At 36.0% G+C, this 18,554-nt stretch overlaps 1 long non-coding RNA gene across 2 annotated transcripts in view; it reads right to left on the bottom strand.

Moving 5' to 3' along the window:
• The window catches only part of LOC141577438 (uncharacterized), a 551,160-nt gene extending 532,902 nt beyond the window's left edge, over positions 1–18,258 (bottom strand). For both annotated transcript variants that reach the window (XR_012506315.1, XR_012506314.1), the window contains exon 1: positions 18,008–18,258. This is a non-coding gene — a long non-coding RNA (uncharacterized LOC141577438). The remainder of the gene's footprint in view (positions 1–18,007) is intronic.
• Positions 18,259–18,554: the final 296 nt, after the last annotated feature.

Below are 18,554 nucleotides of genomic sequence, written 5' to 3'. Positions count from 1 at the left end.
AAATGGCTTCTGAATGTTTTTCTAGATCACGTGGCTTAGTTTTGCCTTCTGTTGAATGTTTCATCAATAACATCATACTGTATTAATTTTTACTTTTGACTCCTTTTCTCAAATTTCTGTGAGAGTCATCCAAGGTTATTGCATGTTGCTGTTATTTTGTTCATTCTAATTACTCATAGTGTTCTATTGTACACTTATACCACAATTTATTAATTTTATCATTGTTGAACATCTAGGTGCACTGAAAAATTTTCATTGGTATTCCTTGCCACTTCAGTTTAAGTACAGTGTTTTCATGGTTTTATTCTAATTTCTTTTTGTTTTTTCAGAATTTCCAGCTATCTTTAATAATGTCAATTTCTCAGGCCCATAACTTTTCCAAAAATTAGTAATAATTTCAAATATGGTTGTTATAAAAAGTGAGATATTTGGTTCAAAACAGAATACGCATAGTAGATCACAGCCAGTAACTCATTTCTTATCACTAGACTAAACTTACAATAATGGTGAAGCTCTAGATTTACAAATTAAATAAGAGAAAATCCTAGATGAAATTGAAATTATTTTTGAGAGACAGAAAAGAATACCAATATTCTATTTTTTTAATATCCTAGTTTTGATTCATGAATCTGAGGCAATCTAAAAATAAGAAGAAAATTAACATTCCTTGAACACATTTCCTCTTACTTGGAGAACAAGTGACTGCACCCATGAGATACTAGAGTGTCCAGTACTTGCATACACAAAGCTGATCTGTGACATGGCTGAAGTAATACTAATTTCTCTTTGTTTTATGCACATAAATATTCACATCATCTAGCATTTTATTCTGTATTAATTTCCAAAGAAATCAGCAACTTGCTTAGAATTCATTCTCTCCACAGATATTTATTATATAAAGCTTTTATATGAGATATTTCATGTCATTTGAGACTGGCTATTTCCTCAAAAATGCATAACCTATTATGGAAATGAAAATATCATAAGGAAGCAACCAAATACAATACCAGAAGGTAGAGATATTAATCTATGGAAATACCAATTCAGAATGAGGAAGTCCATAAATCCAAATCCCAGTGAAATAGATATAACCTGTGAACATTATTTGAAAAAAAATTAAAAGGCTCTGGAAAGCATCCTAAAGGCATAGAGTAAATGAATACACATTTATTCAAGACAGCCTAGGAAGTCTCGGTGAGAGTAGTGAGTATCGGTGGCACTTGAGCTATGAGCTGGTCCCACTCCCCTTCCCCCACCAACCAGTGGAACAGAAGCTCCATTCAAAGCACATGTTGGCAAGAAGATGTGCTTAGAGTCTCCTCAGGTCCACTCAAGGATTATGGTATCTTTTTGGGAGAAACAAACTACTACCATATCTCATTATTCTTCATCTTGAGTTGCAGAAGCTATATTCCAGGTAATTATAACTGAGACGCTAGAACTCCCACCTTCTACCTGCCACTCATTCATAGTTTGAAGCTTTACCTCAGGCACAGCAAGACGTCTGGGGCCTTGATTGACGAGCTCTATTCACTCATAGGGCAGAGATCTCACACTTGGAGAAACAGTCTAAGAAGACCAGAGGCTACTATTCCCACTAGCACCCTGCTCATCAAGTAGAGGTGTCCATCTGACAGAAGTAAGCCTCCAATGCCATACTCAACTTCAGAGCAGGGACTCAAGCATTTGGCTCAGACACAAAGGGAAGAAAGCAAAAAAAAAAAAACACAGCAAAACAGAACCTGCACCAAAACCAAAACAGAGAGATCCAGTGCTGTCCACAAAGGAAATGACTTTATGGAGAAAAGAGTGAGAGGAAGTTGAAACCTAAGAGTGCTCTCCAAAATAATGGAGATGTTGGTAACAAGTAATCAAGAGGATGCTGTTAGTCAAACAAGAGCAAAGGGCTAAATTAAGGCAGTTTACCAGAGAATAACCAGACAAAAACATTCAGGAGAAAATAATTCAAGAAAGGTACTCAGGAATGGTAATACACACACAGACAGACAGACAGACAGACACACACACACACACACACACACACACACACACACACACACACACAAACATTATTCAGCCATAAAAAAGAAAGAAATCCCGTCTTCTGCGGCAACATGGGTGGGCACTGAGGGCACTAAGCTAAGTGAAATTAATCAGACAAAGAAAGACAAATACTATTGTTATCATTTCTTCTGGAATCTGAAAAACCTGAACTCACAGAAACAGAGTAGAATGGTTGTTCCTAGATGCTGGGGGTAGGAGAAATGGGGAGATGTTGGTTGAAAGATACAAATGTATTCTTCCAACTGTAAGATGAATACATTCCGGATATCGAATGCACAGCATTATGACTATAATAAATAGTACAGTATTATATATCTAAACATTGTTAAGAGAGTAGATTTTAAATGTTTTACCACAAAAAAGGCAATTATGTGAGGTGAAGGATGTTAACCAATCTTATTATGGTAATCATTTCACAGTACTATAAATATGTATATAAGATTATTATGTTTATACCTCTTAAGCTTACATAAGTTATATGTCAATAATATCTCAATAAAATTTGGAGAAAAAGAGAAAGAAGAGCCATTCTGAAAATTATAACAAACCACAAAGGATGGACTCAAAAACTAGCCCCTGCAAAGATTTTGGATTTAATTGGACAAGATTGCTAAAGAAAAACACAGTGATGAGCTGAAAGTCAGTGGAGACAAACAGCTTAGTACAATGTCAACAGCAGCAAAGTGTTTAATAGAGATTGAGGAAAAAAAGACAGTAATGTGAGCCCTGATAAGGTCAATGCAATCCTTGGGTGACTGTGTGCAAGCTATGGCTATATCCTCTGAAGAGAGACAACAAAGGCTTCAAAATGCAGAGGAAACAGAACTCACTTAAAAATGTCCAGCCAAGTCATTAAACTAACCAACCAACCAAACAAACAATAAAAACACTGGGGTGTGTGTTTCAGTATCCAAAATTGCTACAATATATTATCTTAAATGTTTAATTTTCAGCAAAAAAAAAAACAAAAAAAAAAACAGAATGTGCAAAGGAACAGGAAATTATAATCCATATACAGGAGAAAAAAAACAGGAGTAGAAGCTGCCTATGAAAAGGCCCTGATGTTATAATTAATAGACAAATACTTTAAATAATCAATTATAAATATGTTCAAAGAACTACAGAAAACCATGCTTAAGTAAATAAAGTATGATGACCATCTCATAAAATAGAGAATATCAATAAAAAGTCAAATATCATTTAAAAATTAAAATTAAACTAGAAAAATATACTAAATGAGATGAAAAGTCTACTAGAGGAGATCAACAGCAGATTTACCCTGCCCCTCCCCCCCAAGAAATCAACAAACTTGAAGACAGATGAATGGACACATTCCAAAGAACACAGACACACACAAAAAAAGAAAAAATGAACAGTGCCCCAGAAAAATGTGACATCATTAAATACACCAAAGTATGCGTAATGGAAATACCAAAATGAGAGGAGAGAAAGGAGCAGAAGAAATGCTTGTAGAAAAAATGAATGAAAACTTCAAAAATTTGATGAAAAATATTAATCTATGTATCAAAGATATTCAACTAACCACAAGTAGAACAAATGTAAAGAGATCCATATCTAGCCACACTATAGTAAAAATGCTGAAAATTAAAGCAAAAGTGAAAATCATGAAAGCAGCAAGAGGAAAACAGTTCTCCTTGCACAAGAAAACCTCAGTAAGAGTAACAGCTGACTTCCCCTCAGAAACAATGCAAGTGAGAAGAGAATGAGGCAACATATTAAAAATTCTATTTTTTAAGCTTGTTATTTATAAAACATAATCAGTTAAACTACCTTTCAAAAATGAGGATGAAGTAAAAACAATCCCACATAAACAAAAACTGATACAATTTGTTGCCAGCACACCCACCTGTTAAAAATATTAAAAGATATTCTTTAGGGTAAAAACACATGACCTTAGGCAATAATTTGCAACAATAGTTAAAAAAAGATAACCAGAAACAGTAATTATGTCATCATAAAAGGAAATATAAATGCATACTTTTTCTTATTTCCTCTCTGGAGTGATTTAAAAAGTAACTCTATAAAATAAAATAAATAGAAAGAGATAATTTTATTGTTGAACCTATAACATATACAAAAATGTAATATATTTGATGAAAAAATATATCACAAATAATACAGTGGAGGCAAAGTCAACTTGGAGTAAGAAAATGACACAAGATGGCATGAATCAACAAGAATAAAGAAAATTATGTATTTAGCAAATAAAGTTATGCACTTGCTCTCCTTGATTTTCTCAACTTTTTAAAAAGATAATATTATATAAAGTGATATTAAGAAAACGTATATTTGCATTTGTAGCAGATATAGGTATAATAATATAATAGAATAAAAAGGATGAAGAGGTAAAAGAGTTGTGTAAGAATAACTTTTCTACACCACACTGGAATTAAGTTAGTATAAATTTGACATACACTAAACAATAAGATATATATGGTAAACCATAGAGGAACCACAAAGAAAAAAGCTTAAAAAATATAGTGAAAAAATCCTTCACAAAGTTAAATGCTACATTAGAAAACATTCATATAATGGAAAAGAAATGAGTAAAGAAAGATCAGAGATGGGATAAACATGAGACATGTGGAAAGCAAAATTAACATGGCAGCCATAAATCTAACATCAATAGGATTATTAAATGCGAATGGTTTGAACAATGCAAACAAAATGTAGAATTTGTCAGAGAGGATTAAAGACAAGACTTATCTCCATGTGTCTTATTGGAGACACACTTTAAATGCAATGTTACAAATTGGTTGAAAGTAAAAGAATGGGAAAGGAGATAGCATACAAACAGCAAACATATGAAAGCTCAAGGGGATATACTCGTATCGGATAAAACAGACTTTAAAACTAAAAATGCTATTACAGGTTAGAGAGTGTTTTCAAATGATAAAACAGTCAATCTCCAAGAAAGATACAATTCAATAAACACATGGTTTCCCAACAACAGAGCCTCAGAAGGCACAAAGCAAAAACTGACAGCACTCAAGGGAGAAATAATTCAATTCAATCATAAAGTCAGAGACTTCAACACTCCTCTTTAAATAATGGATAGAACCATCAGTCAAAGGATCAAATAGGAAACAGAAGACTTTAAAAACATCACAGAACAGCCAGAACTAACAAGCATCCACAGAGCCTCTACCTCACAACAGCAGACTACATATCCCCCTCACAGGGAACATTCTATATAACAGACCATCTAGTAGGCCACAGAACAATCTTCAATTAATGTGAAAGTTATATGATCCTGCAAGTTTGTCTTCTGAACATTATTAAGTGAAATCAGAAATCAATGAAGAAATTTTGGAATACACAAAGAGGTGGGAATGAAACAACACACACTTCTAAATAAACAATGGGTTAAAACAAAGTCACAAAGGAAATGAAAAATACATTCAGGAGAACAAAAATGAAAACATAGTAGATACAATCTTACTGGGTGCAAGTAAGGCAGTACTTTGTAGCTCAAAATGTTTATATTAAGAAAAAAGAAACATCTCAAGGAATTCAGAAGTTGGTAACAGCAGACATTATTTTCGACCTTAGAGAAACAAAAATGATTACATACTACTACTTTGAATAACTGTAGGCCAAAAAATTACATAGCTTTGATGAAATAGATAAGTTCCTAGAAAAATACACTCTACCAAAATTGATTCAAGAAGAAATAGAAAATCTGAATAGACTTATAACAAACATAGAGATTGAATTAGTAGTAAAAATATTTCCCACAGAAAAGCCCAGGTCCAGATGGCTTCAATGGTAAATTCTATCAAGCATTTAAAGGAAAACAAACAAACAGTAGTTCTTCACACACTCTTACCAAAAAAAAAAATAAATAAATAAATAAAGGAAGAGGAATATCATATTCCAACTCATTCTGTGAGGCTAGTATTACTCTGGTACTAAAACCAGAAAAACACATCACAAGAAAACTACAGACTAAATTCTGTTATTAATACAGACACAAAAAAACCTCAATAAAATGTCACCAAACCAAATCCAATGACATATAAAACAGGATATGGATATATATACACACACACATACATACAAGAAAGTGGCACTTATCAGAGAAGTGAAATGTTGACTCCATATCAAATATCAACTAATCTAACATGCTATATAACTAGGATAAAAGTCACATGATCATCTCAATAAATCATGGCTCTCTTTCTCGTGCTTCAAGAGAGCACTAGAGATACATCACACCAAGTCCCAGATTGCAGGAGGGAGAAATCAGAACACGGCACTTCTTTTAAGGCTGCACCTTGAAATCCACATACTCATATTCTGCTTATCCAATTTGTGAAACTAACTGTAGGACATGGAAATACTGTAATGAGTTTGAAGGACTGAGTCTTTAACTGGGCAGCAAATTGGGAAGGCCATCAGCAGTCCAAGCGCCAGCTAATAACAGAAGTTCCTTTAGAAGAGAACATGGTAACTAACAGAGTGAATGGACTGACAAGAGAAAAGACACCACAGGGAAAAAGGAAACTGCTTTAAAGATATGAGCAGGTTTGCAAGAAAGGAAATCTCAGAGACATCATCAGGAAGCTACAGTCAGACTAATAAGACTACTGAGGTTGAACACCTATAACCAGTCAAAGTTCTAATATCAAAATAGAATTAGAAATTGACTCAGAAATTTTTAATTAAAGCTATATGAATTTCAATTACCTGACTCTGTATAATGGCTTCCTCAGTTCATTCTATCCCAGAAAAATGATCTAAATATTAAGCAAATGTGATTATAAATATGTAGGCATTTACAGCCCTACTCTGAAGAAGTGTTTCACATTAAGAATGGGAAAAACAATGTGATCTGTCTACCTACATACTTACCTAATCATATGAAACTAAGGACATTTGATGTTTGGGATACAGTGAACTGGAGTCAGATCATATCAGGCCTATTTAGAATATCAGAGAATAAATCATCCAAAAGTTGATAACTGTAAGGTGCTATATTCTTTCTTTCCTAGACTTAACATTCCACAAGCTGAAAAGTACCTGTTCTAGCTGGCACTAACCAGAGACTCCAGAGGCCACACACACAGAGGAATGAAGCCTTAACATTTATTTGAGTGCAAATGATCAAATAGCTTGCATGTATTAATCAGTTGAACCTTTCTCTACCAGGTTGGAACAACTATTATCTCCATTACATTGTTGAGGCAATTGAAGAACAAAGAAATTAAGTGAATTCCCTAAAGTCACACAGCACCAGGCTGCAAATGATGGAGACAGGACCCAACCTGGTTTGGCCTCAGAGCCTCCTCTCCCAAGTATTTACTACACAGCCTACCCTGGTAATCTGAACATCCAGGAAAATCAGGGCTTTTTGTTGTTGTTGTTGTTATGGAAATCAAGGAAAAGAATCATTTGAGGAAAGGAGTAGTCAAGAGTTTATAATGTTACAGAAAGATCAAGATTGAAATATTTCTATTGTAAGTGGCAACAAGGGAGTCACCAGTGACATAACAAAGCTGGGTGATTTCAAGTCACATCCAAGTAGCACATTAATTACATGAAGGAAGACATTCTGATTTCAATACATAATCCTGAAAGTGAGAAGAGATACAGAGACAAAGAGACAGAGACAGAGAAAGACAAAGAAAATACAGAGAAAGCTTAAGGGCATGAGTAGGGTATTAACATAGGATTAAATAAGATATTTTTTTAACATGGGTGAAATGTCATTTGAAAATGCTGATGGTATGGAACTTTCAGTGGGTGAGAGAAGGCTGCAGTTACTGGAAAGAAACGTGGGGTGGACAATGTTACAAGCGACTTCCAATCTAATCATTGTCATGCTTAATCTGCCTACTTAAATCCTTTACTGCTCAGTCAAGGGGGATAATATCTGCTTATTTATTTATTAAATAATATTAACAGATTCACATATATACCTCCCAAGACCAAACACATTTAATATATAGCACTTATTTTTCTTCTAAATCTGGATATTTCTCTCTTGGCAACCTTTGTCATTGTAGTCTGGAAAGCAGTAAATTTAGGACTTCCTCCACCTTTCTCCCATGTTGGGTCTAGTTTTACACGGAACTTATAGCTATGCACTTTCTTATCTTTCTCCTCACTTTGCTTAATCAAATCTCACATCAGCTACTAAGAAACAGTCGAGTGGAGGTACTTTTTGAGCTCAGGTGTTGGAAACTATCCCTATTTTACCTTGAAATGTCATAAAATTGGGGGCTTGGAATAGGATTTCTAGAGTAAAATTCATTTTCCCTTAGAATTTAAAAGGCACAATCCACAAACATTGTTATTTAGAGGACAGATGTGAATGTTAATTCTCTTCCACTGTATACAATTTATTTTAACTCTATGCAAAATTTTAGAATGTTTTTCCTGTATTCCTAACATTCATGAAAAATCTCATTACTATGTTACTCTTTTACTGAGACAGAAATCAAAACTTCTTAAGAACTTCTCACATTCTAGATAATGTTTCCTATTATTCATTTCTTTCTTTCCTACTATCTGATTTTTTCTTTCTTGTTGAAATTATGATTAACACAGAATTTATTCTCAAATTATTTGAACCCTTTCATCTAATTGTTGATCTTCTGGTTTTGGGTGTTGCTTTCAGGAAGATTTCTTTCATTTTATTTTTCAGCACTGCAATTATTGTTATATGTAATTTGGCTAATATATTTTTACTTTCCAAAAGGTCTGTCTTCCCTCTTAGCATTTCTTTTTATTTTAATGGATGGTCTAGCAGCTATGATGTCTTTGGAGATGCTGATTTTATTTGATTTATTAAGTATTGATACAAGGATTCATCTGCACATAGTTTAATAAGAAAACTGATTCTGAATGATGTGTTATGTAACAACAAGCAATCTCTAGACTGAATTATTCTACTATCAACTGAATGAGAGCTACATTTCCCAGAACTCCCTTCCCTGTCCTATCCCAAGTAACTATAACTGGTCAAAATAACTAGTTTCAGACTGGGAAGGCAGACAAAAAGCAAGAGATAGTACTCTCTGAATGCTGATCTTGTTATATCTGTTAACAGATGCAGAAACGCCTAACGGATGAAATCTCATCTTTGATCTCCACCACTGTGTGCACAGATCTTCTGGCAGACAGCTGAGCCTCCTGCAAAAGTGTCCTCCTGCTTGTCACAAGACACTTAGTTGTGCATCTCAGAGGCAACAACTTCCTCTGGACTGCTCTTCCATCTCCCTCCGGCCGGTTTTACTTTTGTGATTAAAGTGGCCTCAAATGACGCAGTAAAGCATTTGGACTTAGTGGGTATCAATGAGACTTTCTACTGAAAAACAGCAGAAAACATGTTCTTTTCAAGTCCACATGGAATGTTCTCCAGGAAGGGATCATATGTAAGATCACAAAAAAGTCTCAACATATTTAAGAGAATAGAAATCATAGCAAGCAGTTTTTTCAACCAGAACAGTATGAAACAATGAATCAATTACAGAAAGATATGAATAGCATGAACACATGGAGACTACACAATATGCTACTTTTATCAGAATATTGTTAGTTTCAATTTTTTTCTAGTAAAGTGTTTCATAAGGTTAAAAATTTCTATGTAAAAGTCTCCACATATAACATAAATACCTAACACTAAAGCATGCTATATCAATTTGCAAATAGAGAAACATGTTCTCTTTGTTCTCCTTTCATATTAGAAACATTAAAACAACTGCCAACATCATATGTTTCAAGTGTATTAGAAAAGGCTAGGACATGGAACAAGTGAAGCCAAAAATAGAGGCGAGTAAATAGATGAGGAGTTTTCTCTCAGTCATCTACTGGCTCCTGCTACTGACTGGCTCTTCTTCAAGGGGTGAGTCATGGAACTTTATGCTGAGAACCCCATGCTCACCTTTATCTATTCAAGCCACCAGCAAGAAAAATGAGACAATGGAGGACACAGGCTTATATATAAAAAAAAAGTCCTTTCTCAGTGTGATAAACCCTCCACATATCTATGGCACCTTCTGCATCTACAAAGAAGGGAGACCAGAGAAAGATCTAACTATCCACACAACCCTAGTCATCTAGGACCTAAAAACTGCCTTAAATCAGAGCAGACTCCCCAGTCCACACACATATCCATCAGAAAATGTTAAACACTGATTTGCTCAAAATGTTGGACCATTAACTCTGATCAACTGTTTCAATATCTACTATTTTTGACCCAAGGTCCATACACAATGAAAATTAAGAAACTCACAAATAAGCAGGAAAATGAGATGAACAGCTAAGGGAAAAATCAATATATGGATTCGTTGACAATTTGTATACTAAACATTTGAGTTGTATTTTACCCTAGTTTTTAGATATTACAAATAAAGCTTCTGTGACCACTCTTGGGATTGTAGCATAAGTGTACTGTTATGGACTGAGTGTTTGTGTCCCCAAAAAAATTCCTATGTTGAAACATGAACCCCAATCATGATGTTGTTTGGAGGTGGGACTTTGGGAGGTGGTTTGGTTTCCATGAGGTCATGAGCCTGGGGTCTGTTATGGGATTAATGCCCTTAAAAGAAGAGGAGGGGACAGGTGCCCTCTCTTTACTGTATGAAACACGGTGAGAGGACAGCTGTCTGCAACCAGGAAGAGGGTCCTCACCAGACCCCAGTCACACTGCCCATCTTGATCTCAGATTTCCCAGCCTCCAGAACTGTGAGAACTTGATATTTATTTTTGAACCTACCCAGTTGATGGTATTTTTGTTACAGCACACTGACCTGTCTAAAGCAACTATATTTTGAGGTAGTAAAAATGTTTCATACTTTGATTACAGACTTGGTTACTCAGATGTATACTTTCATCAAATCTCACTAACCTACACACTTTCAATATTTAATTTTATTTTATACATTACACCTTTAAGTAGTTGATCCAAAAATTTAATATTTAAGCATCAAGAATAAAATATTTACAGCTTTTTAAAAAAGTTAAAGACTTTCATTTAAACAGGAAAAGGCCAATAATAAAATAGAAACTTGGACAAAGAAAGGAAATAGAAACACATTTAAACCTATGAAAATGTTTAATGTAACTCACAGGAGAGATCTTTTTTCATTTATCAGTTTAGCAAAGAGTGATCCATAACATCAAGGAGGGGAGGCTGCAAAGCTCAGTCTTGCATTTATAGTGCAAATAAAATGGTTCCAACCTATACATAGAGGAATTTGGCAATATTAATCAAGATGTACAATGTGTGTAGCCATTGTTTTCCAGTAAAATAACTGGTGACATTCATGTCCTCATGTATCTTACTTAAAAATGGAGAAGTAGGGGACAAAGAGAACATTTTTTATACATATTATATATATATTCTTTATATAACTCTACCACATATAGTTACATGAAGAGTTTAAAAGATAAGAGAATTGAAAAGTCTAGGAAGTGCTGCTTGAGATAAAATGATGAGAGAAAAGTCCTTTTTGAGGAGACTTTCAAGCAGTGATACAAACGAAGTCAGGAATGAGTTAGTTTCTAGTTTGATGGGAACAGAATGTTACAGGGATAGGAGCTTAACTCATTCAATAATGAATAGGGAGTGCAGTGTTTTGGATACCATAAAGCAAGAAATAATTATGGAAGATGAAATGAGACACATTACCCATGGATTGGGTCATGTTGGGACTCATAGGTCTTGGTAAGGATATTATTTCTAGCATGACAAAAACATTTTGGTCGACTCTGCAACAGACTGATTTTAAGTGGATCTCTACAGCCTGTAGAGAAAAGATCAAAGAAAGCTAAAAGTGGAGGCAAGAAGATCAATTAGAAGGTTATTGATTCATTCTAGGAAAGCAAACATGTTGGTTTAGGATGGGATGGTACTGAAAGAAGATGTAAGACGTGGTTGGTTTCAGATACGTTGTAAATGTACTGCAGACCTGATATGATGACAGATTGGATATAGTTTATGAGAGAGAGTAAGAAAGGAGTTTAAAATAGCATCATGCAATTTTTTCTAGAAAAACTTGTGGCTCCACTTACTAAGAGGGCTTTCTAGGGAGAAACAAGAGTTGAATTTTATGCATGGTAACTTTTGACTGCTTATTATAGATCCAAGTCATGATGTGCAATAAATGGCTTGATATATGAATGATTAGCTCAGGGGAGAAATATTTAAAGTGGTGGAGCTATGAGGGATCACCCAGTGAAGATCTGGACTTAAGAGGAGAAAATACTTCATTTGCAGAAGTCTGGGGCACTGCACCATTTTGAAGGAAAGAACAAAAACAGAATCCAGCAAAAGAGACTGAGGATGTATGGTCAAAATTTGAGGAAAAAACATGAGCATATGACATCCTGGTAACTGAGGTAAGAAACTTTTTTTTTTTTAATTGTCTCTTTGTTTTAACACAGGGAGTGATCAGTTGTCTCCAGACACTACTAAGGAGTGGAGCAACATCAGACCTTGCCATCTGTGGGTTACCACTGACTTGCTATGAGCTGTTCAGAACAGTGGTAGAGACAAACTCTTGACTAGAGTGGGCTGGGGAGAAAATGGAAGGTAGAATGAGCAAATACAGATGTCTTCCAGTGAGCTTGGCTTTCAAATATAGCAAATAAGACTCAAGAAATCGGGCAGAAGCCAAAGAGTGGTTTGATATAAATGAATGCTCTTTTAAATCTGTATTCTGATTAGAATGATCCAGCAGAGGTGAAACTGGCGTGCAAAAGAGCGAGGCCTGCTCCTGTGACTGAGGGCCTGGCTGGGCACAAGGGGGCACCATTCATGGGGCGGGGGGGTCTTCTGTCTCACTGAGCCTGGGCTGCCAGGACACACCACCACAGGCCGTGCAGCTGCAAAAATGGACACTCACATTCTCAAATCTCCGGTCACTGCAAGCCTGAGATCAGGATGCCGCAAGGTTGGTTTCTGGGGAGATTTCTAGCCTGCAGATACCCACCTCCTTCCTGTGCCCTTATATGACAGAGAGAGTGAAAAAGCGAGGTTTAGAGAGGGAAGAAGGGTGAGAGAGGGAGGGAAGAAGGATAGCTGTTCTCTGGTGTCTCCTCTAAGAGCACTAATTCCACCATAAGAGCCCCACTCTCATGATCTCATCTCAACTAAACTGCCTCCCCAAAGCCCCATCTCTAAATACTGCAACACTGAGGGTTAGGATTTCCATGTATGATTGTGGGGGGAACAGAATTCAGCCCATACTATATTGATAAAAGCACAGGCAGAAGGTTTGGGGACATATGTCCTTAAGTTGACAGATTCAGTAAAGTGGATTATTTTTATGAATATGATTACACATTTTTATTTTGATATATACTAAACCATTTTTATTTTCTTCCCTTTGCCCAAGTTCAAGAACTTCGTTCCTCATTCGGGCAATGAGGTAGTCCGTGAAGAGTGAAGTGCCTGGTAAATATTAAGCTATGTGTTTTTTTCAATGTAGGTTATCCCTCTCTGTCAACAAAATTTAAAAAGCAGTAATTATATAAGCACTAGGTTTAAGGCAAGGAAAATAAAAAAAAAATAAATCATTTATTTTTGAACCCTACAATAAACTTCCTGAAAATTGCTGGAACAAGATCTTAAAAGCTACATTTCAACTGTTAGAACCATTTGCTTAAGAAATGTAGGGAAAACTGTGAACACTAAAAGGGGTATATAAAGAGATGGAAAAAAAACTGAAAAAAAGACCCTTCAACATTCACAAGAGGATAATTTACAGGTTTCTGAACCACTAGATGTTGCCCAGAAATGAGGGTTATTAGCAGCTAATGCCACAGGGACAGAGGAAGACCTGCCCATGCATTTCAGGATGACTTAGATCTGAGCAGGTCTAGCAAGGGAAGAACAGAGCCGCAGACGGGCACGCAGATCAGCCCTCACACCACGCTGCGCTGCAGGCCTTCTGGCAACTCACATGTCACCCTGAAAGATGCGAATGCTGATTCCTTTACCAGGGACCCAAGAGAGAGTGAGTATAAGCGAGATGTGCCTGAGTTTACCATGAATTACCAAAATTATTCCACCAGCCAAGTTAGTTTCAGTTATAGGAAATCAGGATTATATATGCTCACACGTAAAATTTATGTGTTTTTTTAAATAATTTCTCAGCTACTGTAAAGACAACAATAATGTTTGAAGAATTGGATAGTTTCTTATAAACTTCCATTTTACTCAAGGTTGGAACTCCTGTACCTGATACACAAAATCTCCTGAACACACTTCTCATTTTGACTCACTCCTTTGTGGACACAGGCTCCTGAATTCTTTCTCAACATCTAATTGCTTTTCAGTACTGACCTGTCCATGGGCTAAAGCCCTTTTATCTCTGTGTCAGCCAGTTGGTTAAGATTCCTTCCCAGTTCCCCTCGAACTGCTGCATCAGTGACACACGTTCAGCTGGAAGCAACAGCAGCCAACTGAAAAGAGCTATTATCGGTATGGATGATATTTACTAAGGGGTCTGAAGGTTGAGAGTTAATCACTTATTAATATTATCAAGAAACTAAGCATTTTCCAGATTCCATCTGGACCATAATAGCTGTTGATTTTTTTAATTAATAAGATTTTCAACTCAGGATCACAAGATAGCTGTTTTAATTCTGACAATTGATCAGTTACAAGGTGGAAAGAAAGGAAAAGGAATGGGGCCAGTAAAGAATTCTCTAGCATCTGTCTCTGTTAGAATTTGCCAAAGGCTATCCCTGAACTTTCCCACTGGATTTCCCTGTATGTTTCATTGGCCATAGGTAGGTTAAATAATGATCCCCAACCTTCAGGAGTATTAAGAAAAAAGCTATCTTTCCCAGAGATTGCTACATTAGTTTTGAACAAAATTAGAATTCCATATGCTTGGACAGCAAGGAAGAATGTATTCATCCTGTTTGTGATGAACTCTAAAGATTATGTTTCTTGTTTTCCCAACAGAAAGTTATATCCATTTTCTTCATTCTAAAAGACTGCAGTTTGAATTAGTATTCCAAAGGAACTCGTACAATATCTTCTGTGTTTATGTGTGCTGAGAAATGCTTCTTTTCTTTTCAGAATTCAACATGCTAGCCTAAGGAAAATGACGACGTGAAGCAAATTGGAATAGGACTGTCTCCTTCCCAAACTGCCACCATTTCATTCAGAAGTAAATCCCTCCAGATCACACCACTTACCAAGAAAATCCCACCGGATTCCAGATGTACATTAAAACTTTAATGTTCACATGCTTATGAAAATACATGACTCAGATGATTGCCGATAATTTCAATGAATTCTTTTATCTGAAAAAACTGACAATACCAAAAAAAAAAAAAACCTAATTTTCCTTTCCACTGAGAAATGCCTCTTAAATTCTGGAAACCTTAATTTTCCATTTTGGCTTACAACATAAAGATAAGAGTTATTTTTGCTCCACTGTCTTGAATAAACAGTGTACTAACATCATCTAACACAATGTATGCAGGATGTGCTGTCAACTTAAATGTGTGAAAAAATTAGATTGTGCATGTTCATTAAATGCCATATTGTAAAATAAGAAGATGGTACCATTTATGTGTGTACTGAGACTATAGATAACATGCCACCTTAAGTTTTTTTAAAATCAATGACCTTTTACCAAGTTTTGCTGAAAAAGCAAGAAAGACAATCAGCTAGTGAGTGATTCGAAGACAATATTGTACTGCTTCATAATTCTTTCCTAAAATCAGCCCATATCCAGGTATTTGGGGGAAAGAGATGAAGAAAGTTAGATTATACCATAGAGAATTTACATAGTCAGTGAACAGCTTATCACTGTACAAATTTTAAAGAGAACAATTTCAAATGAATCATTGCATTCTTAGAGAAGATACTTCAGAGTTCAAATCGTTATAATGATTGGTGTGTTGTAAAGCTCAAATGACAAAGTCTAGAATTCAGCGTTAGTTAATGTCTGAACCCTCAAAGCTTTTCATGTTTTCTTAATATCTCCAATTTCCATCCTCTGGTGAAATTATGTCAGTCACAGCACTTTATTCATGAGCGTATATTTTTCATACCTACATGTTTAGGTTTGGCCCCAAATCCCTAAATAATTTCCTTAGTTCACATCACTATTTCACAGGAACTTCTAAAAAGCTCATGAAATATTATTAGCTTCCACATCCCACTTTCATTACAAATAGTCTTACCCTTTTTCTACCTTCTTTAGTTCTTATTTGCCATCTTTTAGTCTGTCCACACTTTCCAGCAATCCTGAGATTGTCTTGCCCCAAAGACTAGGCAAGCACTAAGGTGCAGAACACTGCCTGTGCCCCTTAGCAGTTCATCTCAGGAATGAGCCAACCACCGAAAGCAACGCCATCTGTTAAAGCCCCATGCTAACACCACCACCTATTCCTTTCTCCCACACAGCTCCTGACAGCTCTGTCCTCCCATCTCTATATAAAAGCCTTCTCCCGTTGTATTCTGAGACAATGTTAGATCCTGAGATTGGTGTATTCTGCCCACTACAATACTCTCTTTGAATAGTTTCTTTAAGTCTGGTTTATTTTTAAATGATGCTAATGAGCTTGGAAGAGGACCTGCACCTGCGATGTTGGCTGCGGTGTTTTAAGAAACTGGTCCCTTAACTAACCTGTGCTTAAGATTCCTAACACACAGAAATATGACACAATAAATGTGTGTTGTTTTAAGCCACTAAGCTTGGAGTAATTTGTCACCCAGCAATGAAAAACCAATAAATGTAGAACTGCACAACATGAACCTGAATCCCAGTATAGATTACAACTTAAGGTTGCTTTCTTTTTAATAGAAAAACTTTCTTAAGCACTTAATACATTCCATTTTATTGATTTTTTTTTTTTTTGGATCTTACTTGGTGTTAACTAGGAAAAAACACTTTATTCTCAAGATGTACTATCCTTAACATAATGGTCTATAATCATTTAAATAGAATTTTACATTAAAAACCTTAAAAATTTAACTATAACATTCCTCAAAGGAATTTATCATCTGCCAGATGGCAGCTATCGTCTATAACCCATCATCTAATATGAAAACAGACATATACTAATAAAGCACAACAGACAGAGAGAGAGAAAAGGGAAGGAAAGAAAGTGAGCTGATTTTGAAAATACGCAGAATAAGAACATTGGTGTTTGGCTGTGGACCAGACTTAAACCTATCCCAGCATCAAAGTGTTTGGTATGAAATCTTCCCAGACTTGAGTCACTGAGGTGTCTTTCATTCCAATAGTAAGTTCAATACATATATATATACACACACACATATATATACAAACACACATATACACACACACACATATATATATAAACACATATATATAAACAGTATTTGAGGCTCAAGCTACATATTTTTCCATCTACAACAATAACAAAATTGGAGGTGCCTTAGTCTCTACCTAGCACCAGTCTTTTTTTGTTCCTCTAATATCACTCATGCGCTTTCAGACATTGAACAGAAAAGCTAAGTGATGCTTAATTACTTCTGCATAAAACAATACACCTTTTCTTCTTTTCCTGCATTAGAAAGACTAACCGAACTGCCACTCAGCATTATCTTAGTTTTGGATATGTGATGTCTTCAGACTTTTTCACGCTGGAATCCACATTACCATCACAAGCCATGAAAAGCAACCGATTTTAATTTAACACAGGAATTGCCGTTTGTTGTACTCTACAATATAGCAGTGTTTTCAGAAACCCATGATTTTGCCCAAGGTGTACAAGGTATTTTTAAAACATAAAATGTACAAACATACACATGTATAAAAAATATATATGTATACATATAAACTTTTATCTATATATAAACTTTAAACATTTGATGTAGAAAAATAGTCATATGAACCAATAATAATAAAAAAAAAAAAATAGAAGGTTGGCGTCCTCAGCCTGATCACGTAAGGAACTTCTGTTTCATTACGGGGAGTCTTACCTGAGCTCGTGACCCAGCATCCAGGCCTCAGGGCTCCCAGTTCCTCATTCCGCTCTTACAATTCAGGTCAAGGGTGTTTCTTCCCAAACATGGCAAGGATAAACAAAACAAAATAAAACAAAACACTTATTTTTAATTGGGTTCTTGGAACCAAATAGCTTGTCTGTGGTCTCTTTGAACCGGACTAGCCAAAGCGGGACGCCAAGCCCAGCGGCCTCCTGAGGCGCTCGGAGCGGAGCTAACAGCCTGGAGGCGGGGCGGCGCAGGGAGAGCTGGGAAACGCCTCGGGCAGTTAGGGGAGGGGCGGGGTAGGGGCGGGGTCAGGCCCTGCCCAGGTGCAGCTACTCTGCAAGGAGCGAGCTCATTTAAGGCAACAGCTAAGATGACTCTTCCGAGAACAACCTGCTACAAGAGGCAGAGAACCTGGAGGAGGAGTTGGAGATGGAGGAGAAGTCCACTGTACGACCTCCAGGGTTCTAGCAAGAGCTCCAGCTTGCTACCCTGTGTAAGAATGTTCTCCTTAGCAGATGTGCACAATTGATCAGGA

The sequence above is a fragment of the Camelus bactrianus genome, chromosome 4, assembly GCF_048773025.1.
Source record: "Camelus bactrianus isolate YW-2024 breed Bactrian camel chromosome 4, ASM4877302v1, whole genome shotgun sequence".
In the NCBI taxonomy this organism is placed as follows: domain Eukaryota; kingdom Metazoa; phylum Chordata; class Mammalia; order Artiodactyla; family Camelidae; genus Camelus; species Camelus bactrianus.
Note: the sequence above shows the minus strand (reverse complement) of the source record. Positions and strands in the feature narration are given on the sequence as shown.